Source organism: Manis javanica, chromosome 9 (genome assembly GCF_040802235.1).
Source record: "Manis javanica isolate MJ-LG chromosome 9, MJ_LKY, whole genome shotgun sequence".
Taxonomy (NCBI): domain Eukaryota; kingdom Metazoa; phylum Chordata; class Mammalia; order Pholidota; family Manidae; genus Manis; species Manis javanica.
Window position 1 is genome coordinate 24,670,188 of NC_133164.1, and position 21,197 is coordinate 24,691,384.

Sequence of the window (21,197 nt, forward strand, 5' to 3'; positions counted from 1 at the left end):
GTGTTTGCTAATTGAGAGAAATAGATGTGTTATGCTTGACAACAAGCAATGTATTCTTTTATTTTTAGAAATTCTGAATTAAAGATTAAAAACAACGTCCTAACAGTTTTTAGAATGTTCTATCACGTGAAGAGTAATCTATGACATACCTCTGTGGTGTGCTGCCAGTTTCATATCGGTTACATTAAAAGTTAAAGTGTTTACAAGTCAGATGATCCCCTTTTGAGTTCAAGCATTCAAACTGAGAATACCATGGGAGACTTCTTGGCATGCAAACTCCTTCCACCTGTTCTGCGATGAAACTTAAATGTAGACCATAGGAGATGTGATTTACACTGCTAAAAAGAAAGTATTTACTTCATAATCTCGCATAGGAAAACTACCAGTATGCACAATTAAATGTTGAATGCTTTAAGTATTTCCCCCTATCAATGTGAGATTTTTACCCAGATTTCTTTGTCAAAGAAATACACAAAAAACTTCAGGTAATTTACATATTCAAGGTAGACAAACATAATAGGGAAAACCAAGGCAATAATATAGGAATTCAAATGAAATAAGATGCCATTGGGTCTAATCTTGTTTAGCTTTATCAAAGTTTAACTTTATTGATTGGAATCTTTGGATTCCAATGCATTTCAGCTAACCTGAAGACGCAGGTTTAAGGAAATAGCTGAGAAGAACCACAGTAGCTGGAGAGTTCATTCACCTTTCACAAGTATATTATTTATAAGTAAGGATAAAATAGGAAATGGTAAAAATGAATTTTATGTCAACTTAACTTATTAATGTAAGACCTGAAACATTCAGCACTGAGCACTTTTTGTTTATTCTTGTTCCCTTCATAGGTTTAATAAGGAAATTGTCTTTTTAGTAGAATTGACTGAACTAAGGGTGGTACTTGGCTCAATTGGATTCAGAAATTGAAAGCAGATTAGTATTGAAAGTAATATTTTTCACTGCAAAAAGAAACTAAAGATAAGAGCTTTTGGTGTCTCTCTTGACATGGGTATAAAGTGAACCTTAGCATAATAAAAGAAGAAACTAATTAAAACAAAAAAATTAAATCTTCAGGAAAAAGTCATGGTAGCACAAAAGTTGTGGTTTCTTAGAGGTTTCCAAAATGTTCCTTGGAGTCTGGCATGTAGTACATTTCCCTTATTAAGCTACTTTAAGAAAGATTTTCTATTGCTTACAACCAAGAGTATGGATATGTTTATGTTTAAACCAGAATCTTCATTTTCCTTTGTTTGAATAATAAATTAACTTTAATTTTGAGGTGCATTTCTTGCTATCAAATACTAAATTTGTACTTGAAACATAAATAACTGACTCTCTTTAAATATAAGCTTTAAAAAATATTAATATTTTCAGTAAATGAATTTTTTAGGAATCAAATTTACAAAGTAAAAGAATATTCAACATCAGACCATTATTAGCCTACAGAATTATTTTAAAACTCAAGACAGCTTTATTGTATGATAACATTTCATTTTTTCTCTCAATTTGGATGTTTTAAAGAAGCTATGCTCAAATATTTGTTATAAAAACCTGTGTTAGCAGTGTTTTGCCACTGAGAATAATCCTTAGGATAAACATTTTAATTATTAATTGCAAGTTTTGGCAACATTAAGAAATAAATGCTTATTCTGGAAGCACTTGGAAACAAAATAAACTGTTCAAGCATGGAAGTTTTTTTTTTGTTTTTTTAAACGATGATGAACAGAAAGAAGTAGACCCAGCTGTTAATTATTACTCGGAAGAGAGTATAGCGTGGGTACTCTCAAAAACCTGTAATTAACTTTTTTGTGTGTTTTTAGAGTACTTCAGCCTATTGTAATTGATATTATACTCAATTTGGGACTGAAAATATCATCCAAGTATCTAAGATACAGATTTATATAAATTTACAAATATGGTAATAGGTTTTGTGGGTTTTCCCACAAGCCCAATAACCTTTCCTTGTTTTTCTAGTACTGAAACCCTAAATTTACTATAAGGTACCATTTTTTTTCCAATTCTCTTTCCATTTTTTAAGGTAAAGTCATTTTCACCCGTGGCTCCAGAGACAGGTGTATGGTCCAGTATTGGCAATTCAGGATAACTGATCACAAATTAGGTCATGTAATGTAATTAGAGGCTATGAGACCCGATCTCTGGTCTTTACTTGGTTTATGTGTTTAGAAAGGCAGATCCTGTTTTTCACGTGAGCTAATCGTGTGGAGGTCATCATCATGAACTTCTGTGGCGTCACATGCATGCTGACCCTGCATGGTGATACTTTATTTGAACAACATGCCAGCCTTAAAACCAAAGATAGGATACTAGGGACACGCTGGAGCACCTGGGTCTAGTTTTATTAAACTTTGGATTTTGAGCAGCATAACTTCTAAATTCATTTTAATTAAAGAAGTTTATATTGGATTTTACTTCCACTTGTATTTGTGACTCCAAAAACAATGTTGAATCTGAGAGTTCAATTTATGGAATAATGAACTTAGTTACCATTTGGGTATTGACCTCTCTCACAACTCTTTCCTTTTTTAATTTCTTTTGTCGATTCCTCTTTCCAAAGCATTGTAGTATAGACACTCAAAATCATATATGTAAAAATAGCCTACCTCTTTATCAGTGCTAGTTATATCACAAAGGAAACATGACTGAAGCTGATTCAAATGTATTTGGATTTAGGAAAAACTGAATGTGATAAATGTGAGATCTTGGACCATCTTCTGCTTGCAATATAGCTTCATGATGACATGTAGCTTCCAAATTCTTTTATCCTGCCTTTCTTTCCTTTCTCTTCCATAGCTTCTTGTCTTTGACTCCTTTCCCCCGCTGTGCTTACTCTGTGATCTTCAGCAGCATCAGAGGGAGCCCGAGTAAAAAATGAAAATTTTATAGTATAGTAATTAGAGTAACAGGTAGAGAGATCAGTGAATACATGGCTCAGTGCTAAATTCTTGCAGATGTTTCGGACTGAATCCTTGCCAACTGAATTTGAAAGTAATGCATGACTATTTCAGGGAGCCGCAGACAATCAACTCTCCCTTTCTGCACTTTCAAGTCCAAGCTGCTTTCAAGCAACATAATAAAATAACTTAGTTCTTTTTCATTTGTTGAGCTAGTGATGACATTCTAAAACTGGGTAATGTTATCAAAAAGCATGACTGTGTTATTATTATAAGCAGAAGTATCTTTTGAATCATAATTATCTGAAGTTTGAACATCTGTTGATAATTAGTACTTTTACTCATACAAAATTATTTTTAGTTCAGAATTGTCCCAGGCACTTTGGCTTGTGAGATTATCTAGGGACATAGATAAAAGTATAGCTATCCTTAGACCCATCCCTACTCTGATACACTAGCATCTACATTGGAGGGTTCATAATTTTAATAAGGTCCCCAAGTAATTGTTATAGTCAGACACATTTGTGAAAGGGTGATTTGGTATTGATATAAAGTTAAAGCCAAATCTCTACTACGACCTTCCACACCCATTTAATAATCAAGAGTACCTGTGCCTTTGATGAATCTTTTACTCAATCTACTCCAAAGACTGCATCTTTCTGCCTGTGTCCTTCATATAAATTCTTATTTCTGGAACTATACATCTTTCTCCATGTTTTTATTCTTTGATATATAACTTTTTTATATTGTGACATTACTCATAGTTTGCCTACCCCATATGAGGTAAAATAAGCTTTGTCACTCATGGGTTTACATAAACTTTAGATTCTTAGCAACACATATGCTTCCTCCACCACATTAATTTGGGTTCCAGTTTGGAAACAAGAGAAATTAAGTGTAGCTAACTTAAGCAGAAAAGTAACTTATTGAAAGGATATATAGCTGCTCAAAGAATCATCAAAAAGACTAGGGAACAAAATTTAGGAAATTGTCAGGAAAAAGGAAGAAGCAATGTAAAATTCAATAGATATCATATCACAGAAACTAACTCTTCTGGACTACCCTGATGGCCCCACCGCATTAGCTCCCAACGTCACCTGAACTCAACTCTCCACACCACTGCTGTAATTGGCCACTTATTTTTAAGCTTTTCCCATTCAATATTTAAAGTTTCAGGTGAGAGCATTTAAATAAGTGATTGTAGGTCATGTACTCATTTCCAAATCTCCAGTAGCTGAAAAAAGAAAATAGTGAATGCCTCTTCCAGAGCATAGGTGGAAAATTTCAGAATGACACACTAGTAGACTAACTTTAAAAAGGTAGTGTTTTTAAATGCTGAGTAATAAAAACAAAACAAATGACCGTAATAATCCAAAACTTGGCTGCTCAACATCCACATAAACCCTTCTTCCCATATATGAACTCCAAAACCAAAAAATTTCTCCCAAGAAACATAATGCAACTATCCCCTTTTCAATGCAAAGTTCATGCATATGTAACCATGTGACCCAAAGGGAGGCAGACTCAATGTTATTACATATAATGCTCAGGCCCAGGGACTGTAGTGTTGTCCATTTCTTCTCTACTTCTGATCTGATGCTGCCTAAATATTATCTCACACACAAATTAAGTTGTATGGATAACTATAAGTAGTTTGGTAGAAGAAGTAATAAAGAAGGATATAGATATAGATGTATCTGAAAAGAAAAGCAAATTAATTTTAGGAAAATATAATTCCTAATTTTCTGCAGCCTATCACTGAACCATAGATGGAATTAAGATCATTGTTCTCCATTAACTATATAATGTTCCTTTGACGTCAACCTGAACTCAGCTGGTGAGGTTCTAAGCTTTTTTTTTGTAACCTAAATCTTTATTTCTGGAAGATCTGAGCCTTTGGTGGTACTGCTTTTATACTGTTACAATGGTCTTTCATTAACATTCAACTTTACAAATAAAAGAACAATGAGGTGTTCTTAGAGAAAATTTGGCTCTATCTCAACTCTCCCATGCTTCCAATCTGTATGAATCACCAAAACCAAAATCTAATTTCCTTTTTACCCGTAAACCATCAGAAGCCCCAAAAGGGAACTGATGTTACGTCTTCCAATTCAATGGAATCATAGATCCACTAGTAGAAGTCTGTCTTTTTTGAGGTACTAAAACCTCTAAGTTGCACAAAATTACACAGAAATAGTAAGCAAATAGTTTGTGAATCAATACTTTAGAGTACCTATGGGAGGTATTATCCCTTATTTCTGTTTATCAACTTACAAACCTGTGAAGCATATATTCTACACCTTGAATGACATTGTTTAGGATGGATACTTGAGGGGGAAAACTAATGATCTCTGTGGACATTGGTCCACTGCCTTCCTGTATTTTGCTGTGTAAAGAATTCCTCAGTCAGAAGCAATGCTCTATATAATATTAAAGTGGTTTGTCATAACTTATTAGTATATGAACTTTGGTACTGGCAGAGACATGAAAGAAAGTATTTTTAAAACTTAAAGAACTATCTGTTTGAGTGAAGACAAACTACTAATACAAGATAAAAGGGGTAAATAAAGTTGGTGTGTTTCAGAGATATTCTTACTATATTATATAATATTAGTGGCTTGAAGCTGTTTATTTCTTCTAGCAAGTTTGAGTACTCGGTGGTAGCAATAACTAAAATAGCATAAGTTGTGAGAAATCCATGCCATTGATTTTCTGCATAGCTTCCTATTTGCTAAATAACGTCTTCATTTGTGAGGTCTTTGTGAAAACATTGCAGTGGCAGCTGAAGGAGGGACACTTACATATTAAGCTTAAGGAATTTTAAGTACTCTTAAATAATCCAGCTGAATATTGAAATCTTTTCTGGCATAATGGCCTCTTGATAAGAATTTATATGTGACACCAATATTTTCACATTCTGGGTCCTAATACAAAATCTTGCTGCAAGAATCTTCCTTATTTTTCCTAATTGTTCAAACTTGTTTCCTTCATTTCCTTGACTATTCTATAAAATTAACCACCCTTACTATGAATGTTGGATATCCTTAAACCATGTCATATCTACTTCCAAAGAAAATGATTTACAAGATGCGCCGCTGTAAAAAATATTTCTTGGCAAGCCATCCCTTTTCCTCATGGCCTCAGAACCACTCCTAAGAAAACTACACTGTTACCACAGTCCATTTCTGGTTGTTTTACTGATATGTAAGGTAGAGTCATTAATAAAATGTTATTTTCCACCTCCTTTGTCAGATGATCAAAAAAATTTCCTTATGAGAAAAGTGTGTGTTAAGGGTAAAAGGAAGTTGCCTGGTAGGAATATGCACAATGGGAAGGGTAACAGGCTAGTCTGATCATGCAATTTATTTGCACATAATCAGGTATTACATATATACCTCAAGTTTTATTTGAGCATAATGTGCACCCAACATTATGACATTTCAACAAAATGAGTCAACATAACATTTAGGAGCATAGGATAATGTGGTAACCATTCAAGGTTTTAGCTTTTATACTATTTCATGGCCTATTACCAATCTAAAAATTGCTTCTGGAAATGATCATGGATTCATGAAAAGATGACATGATCTTGCATCAAAACTAAAAAGTCTCCAGTGTGGTTTCTAGTTGTGGTTTGTTACAGCCTCTGTAGAACATTCTGAAACATCACAAATACTTGAGTGGTACTTGGTTTCCTGGGTCAGCAAACTGACTTACACTGTCATAAAGATTTAACTAATTTATCTTGCTGCAAGTCTATTTAAGCTTGGCTGTCTTTCAGACCACAAAGTAAACATGTTTAATTAAACCTCTTGTGCATTGTTTTTTGGTAGTAAGTGAGCAAAAGGTGCAGCAATTTATTTTATGACATGGAGCAATCAAGGACCTGTCCCTGAAATGGAAGTCTTACATATTTTGTGGAATATTTTTCCCACTGTTTGACAAATGTATTACTATGTCATTAAATAATTTATACAATTAATTTGAATTCTACAGTCCTATCAGCATGATGTTATCAGTGTAGTGGGTCAATATGTTGATGTCTTTTAGAATGAGGGGACTTTAAAGACCCCTGAAGACTAACAAGTGGTACAAAGTTTGAGAAATTACCTAGCCCTGGGGAAAAAATGTTAAAATATATTGGTGTACCACTTAGGTTAAAGCAAACTGTTGGTCTATGTTTATGAGAATAAAGTGAACATTACCATATGCACAATGGGTATAAGTCAGTAGGGAATGAGTTGATTTACTCCAAGAGGATCTTCTGTAGAAAAGACACTGCAATTATGGGTTATCAATTATCCTCCAAGGTTTTTTAAATTTCACTTCAGACCAAAATGATTTAATTGGTTTGTAGTAGCAATCACCATCATCATATATTAAAAGTCTCTAAATTGCTATGATTCAGTTAATGATATATAATTTTTTTACATTATTATTTTATACTGAAATAAAGTTGACATACAATATTATATTGGCTTCAGATGTACAACATAGTGACTTGATAATTATATACATTACTAGATGCTTGTCACAGTGAGTGTAGTTCCCCCGTTACCGTACCAAGATATTACAGTATTATTGGTTATATTCTATATGCTGCACTTCCATTTCTATGACTAACGTATTTTACAATTTGAAGTTTGTTCTGCTATCCTCTTCACCTATTTTACCCACAGCCCCATCCCCTCCCTTGTAATTGCTTTTGATATATTATTTTGGTAGTGAGAGGGAGTAAGAGCTACAGGGATTTGCACTTAACTTACTGGAAAATTCTTTACTCCTCAGAACAGGGAATCATTCCAGTGATAAGGTTATTATGACAATTGCTGGTATCTTTTATAATTTTACACCTAAAAATTTGCTAATATGATAATGAGATGGGTTCAGGATTTCAATAAGTCAAATGTGTGTTACTTTCAAGTGAAATTTCAAATTCCTTTTACACACCATTCCTTCTAAGCCTATATTCTGAACAATTGTCAACTGTGATATTCTGGATCCCTAGGAAATGCTAGCTCCAAGCATTCCTTTCTGATCCCTGAAATATGTCATTTTTTTTCTCTTTTACGTTTTGGTTTTTTAGAAAAACACAATAATAATTCTGCATAGTCTTGGGAAAAGATTTGTAATATGTGTTTTCCATTGTCATTTTAAGGTCTTCTTTCACATATATGACATGTCTATATATCTATGTGATACTTACATAAGTTATACATACATATACAATATTTAATAATATAAAGCAGCATTTCCTTCTTGAAAATAAATACTATAAATGTAGATTGCAGACATAACTAAATATAACTTTAGGATAGATGGGGAATAACCAAGAGAAATATAACTGACTGACATGTTGAGGACCTATTGGGAGATATTGTCTTTAGAGACAAATAAAATGAGATAAATAAGTTGGGTTAAAAAAATTTGAGGAATTGGTGCTCCGTGGAAGGTTGGTCTGTATGATTTGAAATAATTCTTCCCTGAGAACAACCACTTATTGAACCAAAGAAAAAAATGCATCAGAGAAGAACGAGGTCGTGAGGAATTGTGAAAAGAAGGGACTGGGAGACCAGAGAAGACACATTTGGAGCCTTTTCTCTTTTAGAAAATGTAATGATTTGGGAGTAGCAGTTGAGATTGGGTTGCTGAGTAAAGCTTTCCACAGACCCATGGACCTATAAGGACAAGGTTAGAGTTCAAGGCCACCTGGAAAAAAATCCATAGAATTTGTAATGAACTCTCAAACAGCTACAATAAAGGAATGAAAGTGAACTGGAAAGAGATAAACCTTCACTAAAACTGGTCAATTTCAGATCATCTCAATTTTATAACATTGCCAGAAGCAAAGATAAATTATCTCTGGGTAAAGATTACATTATTCAGAGCCTCAAATTATATTAAGAAGGTGTAATATAACATGGAAGCACTCAATTGAAATTAACCAGGCATATGTGGAACAAAATGTGAATGAAAATGAAGAGAATCAACTGGCCAAGGGCACTGAGCAATAGAGGATACAGATAATGGAGCTATCAGTCACACACTTTAAAGCAATGATTTTTATGTTTAAGAAGCTAAAAGACAAAAACAAAATGAGAATGTTGGCAGATCAGAATCTATTGTAAAGTAATAAATGTAATTAAAACTATGAGTTATAATAAATGAACTTAAGAACTCAGTAAATGTATTGATGATCAGATTAGACACTGGTGAAAAGAAGATTATTAAGCTAGAAGGTAACCCAAAACATAAATATCCAAAATGAAACAGAGATATATGTCAAAATTTGTGAAAGGTGTAAGATTATGCATGTCAAAACCAGTCTGCTTCAGTTTCATAGATGTCATCAGAAAACTCAAGATTCTTCACTCAGAAGCTGACATGGTGCTGAGATGGACCCAGGTAGAAGCTGCACATACAATGCATTCATTTCACACCTGAGAAACACCTAGGTTAGAAAAAACCCACTCTTGTAAGGAAGCTGCATGTAAACTTGCCCAACTTTTGCTCTAGAGAGATATAGTATCTTTATTAATAAAGAAACAAAGGAAATAATTTTTCTAACCTAGACGCTATCTTTACCTTCCAATGTTATTTACTAGGTAAACTTTGAAAATACCGTCTGAAACAAAATCTGCCCCCAAATATATAGAAATAACATGGTCAGTTGCCCACAAACAATGCTTTCTCCTAATCTTTTTAGCATCATGTGTCTAGAAAATTTTCCTATGAATATTCCACTCCATTTTTCACTCTGATTAATATGAAAGACATGGACTAGCATTCAATAAGTTTTTATCAACAGTATTATAATCAGCAAGATGATACCAACTAGTCATGCCATCCAGTACTATATATAGTAATAGTTCTATTTATAATAATCCCCAGACTGGGGACTGCTAAAATGATTATCATAGCAGAAAAAGAGTAATTGATGGTATATTTGCACATAGAATACTCCAGAAATTGATTATACAAATTGCAACTTATGTTTTTTAGTAGAAAAATGAATCTCAGAATATAATTTTGAATGCGAAAAGGCAGATAAAAAAGAGTACATATAAATGATTTAATTTATGTTAAGTTAAGATCTTAAGGTAAAACTAATACATGGAATTCGAAGTTAGCATAGTCTGGTTAGTCACTGAGAGAAAGCATTGGATGGCTTAGGGGCTTAGGGCAGTTCTTAGTCTGCATATTGGTTACAAAGAGTTGTTAAGTGTATGAATATATCATTGAGTTGTAGATCTAGTATTTGTGCACTTCAATGAAAGGCCAAAAAATAATCAGGAAATAGATTATATTAATACAATAAGGAAAGCAAAGAAATAATCATAACAACTAAGCAATAAAGATAGTGTATCTTTACTATTTACATTAGATTTTTATAATACTCAATATTAATTTGTGATTAAAATACTTAGAAATGTTTTTGTATTCTAATACAAAATTTGTATTCTAATACAAATTTGAATAGAAATTTGATATTCAAATAAAAAGTATATGCATAGAACCTATACTAAGCATTATACTTAAACTGAAATGCTTAACTCTTCTTCTCTGAGATCAGAAATGAGAAAAGATGATTGATTTTCAATAATTTCATTCAATACTGTGTTGAAGGTCTTAGCCAAGAAACAAGACAAAAATATTAAAAAGCACAGTAATTGAAAATAAATACAGCTGTAATTACTCATATTTGATATAATTGTACATGTGCCATATCAAAAGTCTACAAAGAAGTTATCAGTTATAAGTAAATTTATCAATGTATATGGATGCAAGGTCAATATACTAAATCCAATATGCAGTTACAATATCCAAAATCAATTGTATTTATATAAAATGGACCAGTTATAAAAAAAAGTAAAAAAGTAACAAAATCAAAAGGCATTAAATATCTAAACATTAGTCTAAAATATATGTAAGAAATCTATATTTTTAAGTAAAATTAAGAGGATGTTAGCAAATGGAGGAATGTGAACATACTCTTGAACTGGAGAACTTCAAGTAGTTTAAATATACAGATTTTTCTACATTGATCTATGGATGTATAAATTTGATATAAACCCAATCAGAATGACAGGGTTTTCTTTTTCTTTCTTTCTTTTTGACAAAATTAACAACTTGACTCTAAAATGTGTATAAAAATTCAAATTGTAAAGAACAATAAAGAAATTTAAAGATGAACAAAGAGGAATACTAACTACTAGGTATAATGAGTTGTTAAATGGCACTAGACTCTGTTTTATTTCCTAAAGGATAGGCAAGAAGATGCATGGATCAGGATAGCAAGTTCAGAAATAGATGCATTTCATTTAGTTCAAAGGTAATATTACAGTGCTGAGGTAAGATAAACTTAAATGGTGCTGGGTCAGCTAGATAGCTATGTATATAAAACAAGGAAAAATTTACCTCACACCATTCATATACATGATTTCTTTTTGTTGTGATTGTAGGTCTAAATGCAAAAAGAGAAGTCAATACATCTTTCAGATCAAAGGATATCTTTATTAACATAGTAAAGGAAAATTTTCCTAGCCAAGATTTAGAAAGTTACAAACGTAAGAAAAATATTGACAAATATCTATATTCACACGGACAACTACTTTTCATTAAAAGATAGGAAGAAATGAATGAAGAAGCAAAACAAACAAGGGAATAGCTATGTGCAACAACTATAACTGATGAGGTGTTTCTATCCAGAACATAGCATGAATTCTTACAAATAATAAAATAGCAGGAAACCCAATTAAGTAATTTAACAAGTGCTTCAGTAAAAGAGGATATAGAAATGTCCAAAGTAGTCATTTTTCAACCAAGTGCAAACCAAAAACAGATTCTATTACCCTCAGCAGCACTGATACATGAAGTAGACCAATGGCGGCTCTCTCCAAAGAACAGTTCCCAGGGCAGTCATCAGAAGAACCTTATGCTTCTGCAGTAGTATTTGTCTGCAAGACTCCTGATGTTTGATTGACGATAGCATAAAAATTTACCCAAGCCTGAGTAGTTAAAAAATCAAAAAATTAAAAATTAAAAAAAAAGTTGTTATGAAGTATTAAGAGAATTACAGAACAGTTGGGAAAGATCCAGAAAAAGTCCAGAACATTCCCAGTGCAACAAAGAAAGCATTGGATTGCAACATGAATTTTCAACGAATAAGAAGAGGTGGCACCGTAGTGGAATCCTATAAATATCCTATGTGATTGTTACAGTGACCTTCTTTTATGATAACCATAGTATGGCAACAAAAATATCTTTACATATAAACAGATAGTAATCAAGTCATATTGACTGTAATTCAGAGGAAATCAATGAGCTATAATTTATTATGAGAACTCTCAGTATTGCTTTCTTCCTAAGTTTTGCTTTCATTTAGCCAACTTACTCTAATTTGAAATGAGCCCTTGGGAAAATCTGCACTCCTCAGGATAAACCGCTCACATTATGAAACTTATTTTTTGCTTAGTATGATTGTTTTCCACAAAGGCCTTTGGCTGCTTAATGAACTCAGTCATGAAGACTGAATCCCCCAAAGTTTCTTAATCACCTTATTTTGACTATCCTTCAGAAAATCTAGTTAAGTTTGGAAAAGCAGCTGTTTATTTAAAATCAAATAGAATATCACTCTGAAGACATAGCTTAAGGAAAAGGAATATTTTTGCTTCCTATGAAATAAAAACTGTGAAGTGAAGCAAAAGTTATTTTCTAGAAGTATGTTATCTCATGTTAAACAATCACATGTTAATGCTACTTTAGTCTGTGTTTAACATAAAGAATATCACAGAGACATATGAGGAAATACACTTAAAAAATCAAAGGACAAGAATAGTAAAAAGTTTTAAAAGGTGGCTTGAAAAACTTAGAATATGGTCTAATTCCAAAATCAGACATCTCAAATCAACTTATACAATTGGAAAGAGAGCATAAAGATTCCATTCAAACTAAAAATCAGAAGGCAAAAGAAGTGTCTAAAAATCATTTTAGAAACAAAAGATGGGACTAATTTGATACAGTAAAACTGGATGCCCAAAAAACAAGTCTGCAACAGCATGTCCCAGAGATGATTTGTGGCTTCATAAGCCAGAGATGACTTGAAAATAATTCAGCCTAGATTTATCCTATAATTTATATTCCTTTGCCAGTGGAACAGCACCCTTGTCACAAATTTGAATTTCTTCTCCACAACTGTTGGACCTAATTTTCCCTTCCCTTAGGCTCCTCCCTGGCTTTCTTCTTAGCAGTTTCTCTGTTATGGGATTTCTGATTTTTGGTTCAACTCCCTCAAGCAATACTTCTATCTGGTTGCTAAGTGTCAGGGCCCCAAAGGTAATAAGACTGATGTAAATATTAAATAAGACAGAAAGGAAACCAAGACAACTATATGAATTAAAAATATTTTGGAGCCCAGTGGAGGGTGACTTGCCTTGCATATATTAAGAAGTCAAATGTTTCTTCAGTTTTAATAAAATACAATATTAAAAACTCATCGTACGACTGAAAATTTATTTCTGGAAACCAGTTTTTAAGTTTTCATATATTTTAATCAGCATGTTAATAAATGTTGAAGTTTCTGCCATTCTGAATAAATTAATGTCAAAGTAATTGAATGAATAATTAATTAATGTTGAAAAATGAATTTTCTGCCAATTTGAGTAAATCTACCAATCATCATAAAGAATTCTAGTCATCATGCACTAATCTCATAAACATGACCAATTGACCAATTTGATTATATTACTTTTGTTGTCATTATTTCTAATATGTTTGGTTTTAATAGAAAATAAGGTAAATGGTTCATTGAAAGATGTATGTGTCAGGTTAGATTCAGATTGTGTATTTTCCTCCAATTGAGAGATGTAGAAAAAAATGAAGACCACTCAAATTAGAACAAACAAAGACTATTCATGGAGCCTTCCATGAAAGATAAGGAACCAACCACCATCACTTATGTTTGGCAGAAACTCAAAGACAGGCAGAGATGTGGGAAATCTTTATAGTGAGAAATGGAAGGGCCTCAGGCCCTGGTTGGAGGTTATCGCCATGGGGAGTTGGAGGTGACCTAGCTAGAAGAGAGGTGTCCTATGTGATTGGCTAGAGAACATATTTTTGCCTTTCTGTGGTTGTTGGTTCTAAATTGGAAGTGGGAGTGAGAAGGGGGACGAAAGTCACGGAAGCTAGCGGTCCGTGATTAAGTCCTGACCTTTTAGCTCCAGTGGTTTCAGGGCTGCAGAGGCTGCCATGTGGCTCCTAGGCTGTAGGATGTGGGACAGAGTTTGTAGGTCAGAGTTTTATTTTCAAATGTTTTGGCCATTGTCCATATGTATATTCAGGATCTCAGAGACAAGTATTAGTATAATGAATCTAACTTTTTTCCATTACATAAGCTATCAATATATGTGTCATTTTGAAGATATTTGACCTGTCTTATGTGGATAAAACATTTATATACAGAGAGACATTGAACTTCCAAATATAGTTGAAAAGTTCATATAAAGTTATATTCTTTTTTTGCCTAAAATATAAGAGAAACATATCTTTTATTACAAATAACAGAGTGAAATGCTTTTTGTTAGCAGATGATAAACAGATAATCTTTATGTAGAAACTTGGTTTTCAGAGAATTAAGTACCTATAAGAGCAATATTTTCCCACTACTTATAGTATACAATGCAAATAAACCTTCAGAAATCTCCCCCCCACCCTCGCCCACTGGCAATTTTGGTGGCATTTTCCAAATTAAATATACTTAGTCCCAATTACTCAGACAACAGGATTGTTTGGTCTCAAAACAAATCTTGCAAGATGGAGACTATTAAAGCTGTGCATCTCCAACGCAAATGTGGCCACTGAGAATCAAGGACAAGATCCTCCCAGAGAATGGCAGATACAGAGAGAAGAGAATGATAGTGAGTGATAGAATTTTGTGAAAAACCTAATATGAGTCAGTCTCATACCTACAGGGTGGAGAATTGGGGCATTTTGTTTGCACTTTGTTCTCAATCTTCTCTGAGGAGTTTCTTTATTCCTGATTTTCTGAGAGTTTTTGTAGTTGACTTTTTTCAAATTCTTTTCCAGTATCTATTAAACTGGATTGTTTTTATTCTTTATGAAATCACAAAGTGTTCCTTCCTCCCATCCTCCTCTCCTCTTGAATATTGGATAGGATTGGCATTCTGGATTTTGTTTGCAGCTTTTGAAAAGTAATTCAAACTTTTATATTACATCTTGGGTGAGTTCTGATAAGTTGTATGTTTGAATTTATTGACATAATGTCCTATATATCACACACACACACACACACACACACACACACACACACACACACACACACACGTAATGAGAGAAAATATAAGAGGAAAAATCAATGATAAAGATAACAGAAAAACCATATAGAAAGCTAACAAAAAGCTAAAATCTGGCTCTTTGAAGTGATGAACAAAGTTGAGAAACCCATAGCTTGGCAGATTGAAAAAGAAATGTAATTGTAGATTCTATGTATAATAAAACAAATAAATATGTATTTATTTATTTAGGGAGAATGAGAGGGAGAAAAGGAGAGTGCCATAATGAACATTCATCAAATTTTTTTCTTCATTTTATAAGCAAATGTTGCTATTTCAATAATCAGTAATAACAAAATTATAGGATTTTGAAAAAAAACTGCTCTAGAGAAATGAATAATTTCTTACTCTAAGAGTTAAAATGTTCTAATCTAGTGCTTGGATATAAAAGAAAAGGCCAATAAAATTACCAATCAATAATTTATTTATAAAGGACAAATATGTGGGATAATTGTTCTTAATTTCTAAGCTCATCATTTACTAATGAATCAAATCATTAAATTAAAGTATTATTGGAGTGGTGACAGATGAAAGATGTTGTAGAGATGTTAAAAAATGTTTTACCATATTCCAAATAATAGTAGCAGTGATACCACAGACTAAATTCTTGAAGATGTTATGAATATGACAAATGGCTTCTTTTTCTTGTTTCAGTTAGAACGTGAAGTTTTTTTTTCTGTATCCCATCTGCAATCTTAAAAAATATTCAAACAACAAATAGTATTACATGTCAGGTAATAATTAAAATGAATTGTCTCTTTAATCTATTCCTGTAAGATAGATAAGAGTCTATATTGTTAAGTTCTCTATTTTATTTATGAAATAAATTGGCCAGTGTTCATATGCCTACTATGTAACAGATCTAACTTGGATTCACAGTGGGATAACTTCAAATCTTTGCTACCTCTTTCATCTGTGATTAATAGGAATCTTCAGTGGTCCTTGAAAAATAATATCCAGATCCAAAAGTATTCTGTTGAGACTCAAAAGGTGCCTCTTAAATAAGCACCAGATATTATTAATAATCAGGTTGTCTGCTAAATGTATTTTGAGCAAAACTACCATTCAATCTGTGTGCTTTTGTACATATTCAACTTCCATGATTAGCATCAGACATACAATATCTCTTGTTATGTTCTACCTTTGGAAAGGAGTAAATATAATACCTTATTTGTGTTTGGTGATTTTTGAGTGTCTGGACTGCCCACAAGGTTTTCTGAATGTCAGACATTTGCTATTAAAATTTCTTTAAAGGTATATGCATTTTCTATGTAAACAAATGGGCTATACAGGTTCTTAAACACCCCTTAATTAAGCCCACACCCTAAACTCCAATTATTTTTTCACATCTTGTTTAGATTTGATTATCATCTATTCTAATCCTTCAAAGTATTTCTAGGCTCTGCTAAATTATTGTACTATAAATAAGAAATCATTTAAACTTCAATCTTCTCTTTTCAAAGATTATGACAATCTGGTTGGATGGTATTACCACCGAAATGTCAGTTCAATTATTTTTAGAATAATTAGCTTCATTATATACAGAAGGTACACAGATATAAAATTCAGTTTCTTGATTCTTAAGTAGCTTCAGTAGCAATCAAATCCAAATTGAAAGAGGCTCACACCTGCTACTTACATTCTTTGTCACTTTCCTACGGGAAGATTTCCTATCACAGGATCTAAACAATTATTCAGTGTCACATAGAAATGATTTTCAAATATCAATACATATATCCAGAAGATGTTGAATTGATCTCATCTTTTATTTTTCTTTACAATTGGAAAACCCAGTCCTAGATATGCTCATCTTGCTAGAGTATTGGAGGAACAAAGATGCTGTGGTATTTGAAAGGAAAAAAGCTTGAGATGGGACTCACATGTTCTGACATAATCACCCCTCTGACATCAGTCCATCAGTTAATCACACTCACAGAACATGGACATTTTCGGTAACAGCTCACAACTCTTCTGAGATGAATAAAAATATTCCTCCAAACCAGAAACTTCTATGACTGATCCATATGATTGCTCAGGTATACAATGTTTTTAAGATCACCAATAAATAATACACAGTTTTGGTAGGAAAAAGTATGTTAGGTTTACTCGTTAGAAAGAACAAGAGTGGAAATTAAGATAAACATACACAGAATAAGTCGGGGGAAAAGAATAACAGCTGAGAATTATGCATGTCTGCAAGTCAGCCGGAAGACACCCAAGGGCTTCTCAGGTTCTATGCCTCATTAGGCAGGTAATGCTTCACGTATGAATAAACAATCTGAAGCTATTCGGTAGTTTTGTAGGGATAAACCTAGGTGTATTCTCCCAAAATTATGCTCACATAATAATTATTTTATTTGATAAATCGATTTCTGAGATATTTACATCAAAATTAGAGTCAAAAAGTATATTTTCCTTTTAATATCTGAACTTGATATATAATACTACATATTTTTCTTTACCCAAGAAAGATTACTAGATATGAGATGCACTTTCATTTTTTTTGTTACTTAAAACAAGACCCATTGTCACTATGAATATTGGAAATATATTTCTATTTTTATAACAATTGAAAAACTGTAATTTAAATTTTATTTATTGTTCTAAAACTGGTGAATACATATTATACACAAAAAATATGTTGAAAATAAAGTTATGTATTGTTCCTCAAAGTATTACTAACTATTATCATTGGGTGATCCATCAACAGACTGATGGGGTCACTCTCACTCGGTTAAAGGAAGGCTTTCTTATCTTAGACCTGGCAAGTGAAAATTGCCAGCTTGGTCAGGCCTCCCTTTTGTTCAAAGGAAACCAAGTTTTCCATTGAACAACTTAGAAAAGCTTACTTATGAAGCTTTTATCAGCAGATTTATTTTGTTCAAAGATTACTTAAATCATATGATGAATCTTGCTAGTAAAAGATATTTTCTGTATGTTACAAATAATCAGGCTTTAAAGAGGGAGAATTCTGTGAAAATAAAAAGAAGACTGGCTTTGCTATGAAAATCTCTGATCTCAAATCACTTTGGAATTCTTCTCAACTGACTCCTAACACTTTTTCCATCTCTAAACTGACAACAGTTAGGCACCCAAGCCATCAAACTTATACCAAAACCAGTAACTACCACAGCACACGCTGCCAGCCACATGCACTCCCTGAGAGGAACTTAAGGAACAGAAGCAGCTAATGTCACTCCTCTCTTTATGCAGAGAAATTAAGGATGTTTTATAGGCTTTCATGTTAAAAGTGCTGATATTTATCAACACATGAGGAATGTTTAGGGAGAAATTCTTTCTCTTGCATTTCTCTGTTGATAGTTTCCCAAATTTATCTAATGATAAGACTCACAAGAGGTACTTATTTAGAATAATAATAATGAATAAAAAATAATAAAATAATATCTGGCTCCTTCCTCTTCTGAGTATAATTCATTCTATCTGAGGTTCACCAAGGAATTGGTCTTTTATGAAGACATTTTGGGAAAAATCTAATAATCAAAAAGCCATGCACAGCATCTCAGGATATGATGTAGATTGCAAAACAGATGTGAAATATAGTTTAGCAATAGATAATGCAATCTCAGATCATGGAAGTAAAAATGTGAAAGAAATATAAGAGAAGAAAAAGTGTATTTGAAATCATGTAAAACAAAATATGGAAAAAATGTTTAAAGTAACATAATCACATTTTGCAGCCCAAGAGAATTTATGGTATAGTTAACAATTTACACCACTTTGTATTTGTGGCTTCTTTTTTTGGATGATAAAGTCTATATTTCGTATTGCTGATCTAAAGATCTAGGACTTACTTCTTCACTATGTATTATGTCTGGGACTAACTATTATATTCATCCCGTTAATGCTCTTTCCACACATATCTTGATAACCATGTGGACATACAGCACCGTCACAAATTTTGACTCATACAAGTTGTTTACATAGAAATTGTAACAGCTTCTGAGCTACCTTTTTCACCCACTCCAACATACACACACAATCTGGTTTATAATTAACGTGAATTTCTCTTCCTCTTGGATAGAAGTCAGCTTTCATGACTCCCCCTTTTTCATTCAAGAATGTGCCTACCTATTTGGAAGAAGAAATGTGGAAGGATTTGGGGCACCATGACCTCTGTCCTCTAGGATGCTGTATTTTAACTACCTTAAAGCTACGTGTTCTCCTAGTCTCGCTTGCCTGGAACATTATATGGTGCTTTTTGCTCCCTGGATGAGTGGTCAGCCCTAGCTCCTGCCAACACTGTGTGCCTCTGTGGGGTCTGGATACCCTTTTGTCACAGCCCTGGCAATCTGCTCTGCAGGCACATTACAAATCTAGCTTTCTGAAGGCAAGCACCTGATGCAGATTCCCAGCAATATCTGGATCCAGGCATCAGTACATGAGAAATAAAGACAGAAACAAAACCTCAGAGACTTTCCTCTGCCCGAGCTTGTAGTATCACCAGATGTACTTTGATATAACCCAGCCTCATATTAATATGGACTAGCCTGCCCAACACCTCTGCAGAGTCTCAGATGTGTCCAAGCCCTAGTCCACCTGCAGTGACAACTTCACTGAGCAGGGACTTCTTCGCCAGTGATCAGAGCCAGAAAGGGGAAAATCCTTGCTATTTGTTTGCTTTGCCTCCTTCCCTCTATGCCTCCCCAAATCTTCTATGCACCCCAAATAGGGAGATTTTCCTTTCAGATCCCCTGTTTCTTATATATCCTTGCTATAACCTGCAAAGAACTGTCAAAAGATATAAAATATTTTTCTCTGTATTGTAAGGGAACACTATGAACTAGCAATTCCTGTTTTGAAACTTGATTTAAAGGAAGGAAAAGTAATCTGGAAAAAATAATCTCTCTACTAAATACCTGCTTCTAAACTGTCTAGCTCTATAATTCCATTTTATATACCAGAAAAGTCTTATTATCTTAGATTTACCTTTTATTTCCTTTCATAGCCATTCCTAATTTACCTACATAGCTATATAAATATTTTTAGCAGATTTGTGTCTACATTCTATGCTTAAAAAGGCAAAAGATAAAAGCATATTAGTCATTTTCAAATATTATTCCCAATAAAATACATTATATTAATAAGTTTATTTGACAAAGATAACAACGTGAGTGTTCATGAAACTTGAAAATTACCCTGGCTTCCTCCTCAAGCTTCAACATTCTTGTGAAGGCAGTTGTTTCCCAAGGAAGCAATTACTTAAATAAAAGATATTTTTTCTCAGTACTATCTGTTTGATACTCAAGCTCCAATATGCTTTAATCTCAGCCAGCTCTTCAGCCCTTCCGTTCTTTATGTCTTTGTTCTCCTTTATTCAGAGATAAAGAACAACTGGGTTTTATTCTTTCTCTGTTACATTCTTTTCATTTCCTTCCCCACCTGATACCCCAGGAAGTCAACACTGTTCCTTTTCCATCTCCATCTCCCTGTTGTTCTGGTTAAGATCTCAGGTAACATCCATCTCTTCTTTCAAATCCTTTGCTTTCTAAAATACCATTCAGTTAACTTTGTGGGAACATCCTATTTCTTTTTGTATGCTACAATGTATTGGAGAGGACAGGGAATCCCCAAATTGGAAATTTTTTATATAACTTGTAAAGAGAAATAGACTAATATTACTGCCATCCTGGCCTCAGATTTCTAAAAATGAACAGCATAGCAAAATACTGAGGTTGGAAAAGTAGCTTTCTGGTATTTATTCTTAGAGGTAACTAGAGAAACTAAAAAATTATATGTTTAAAATCTCATAGTTAGTTTAGGTGAGTTTTAAATGTTAATATAACCTTGTCTTCTCTCCTTTATTCTCTGATAAATGTGTGTCTAAATATTTGAGAACTCATAATTGAAAATAATAAGGAAACAACTATTTACTTATTATTCATCAGTTTTACAATTAGCTGTTCCTGTCTTAAAT

The 21,197-nt window shown here is 33.0% G+C and overlaps 2 long non-coding RNA genes across 10 annotated transcripts in view; one reads left to right on the plus strand and one right to left on the minus strand.

Annotated features, from left to right (window-relative positions):
• The window catches only part of LOC140843357 (uncharacterized), a 778,257-nt gene that overhangs the window by 389,258 nt on the left and 367,802 nt on the right, over positions 1–21,197 (plus strand). The window lies entirely within an intron of this gene.
• Positions 11,609–21,197, minus strand: part of LOC140843359 (uncharacterized) — a 52,951-nt gene continuing 43,362 nt past the window's right edge. For both annotated transcript variants that reach the window (XR_012121032.1, XR_012121033.1), the window contains exon 3: positions 11,609–11,920. This is a non-coding gene — a long non-coding RNA (uncharacterized lncRNA). The remainder of the gene's footprint in view (positions 11,921–21,197) is intronic.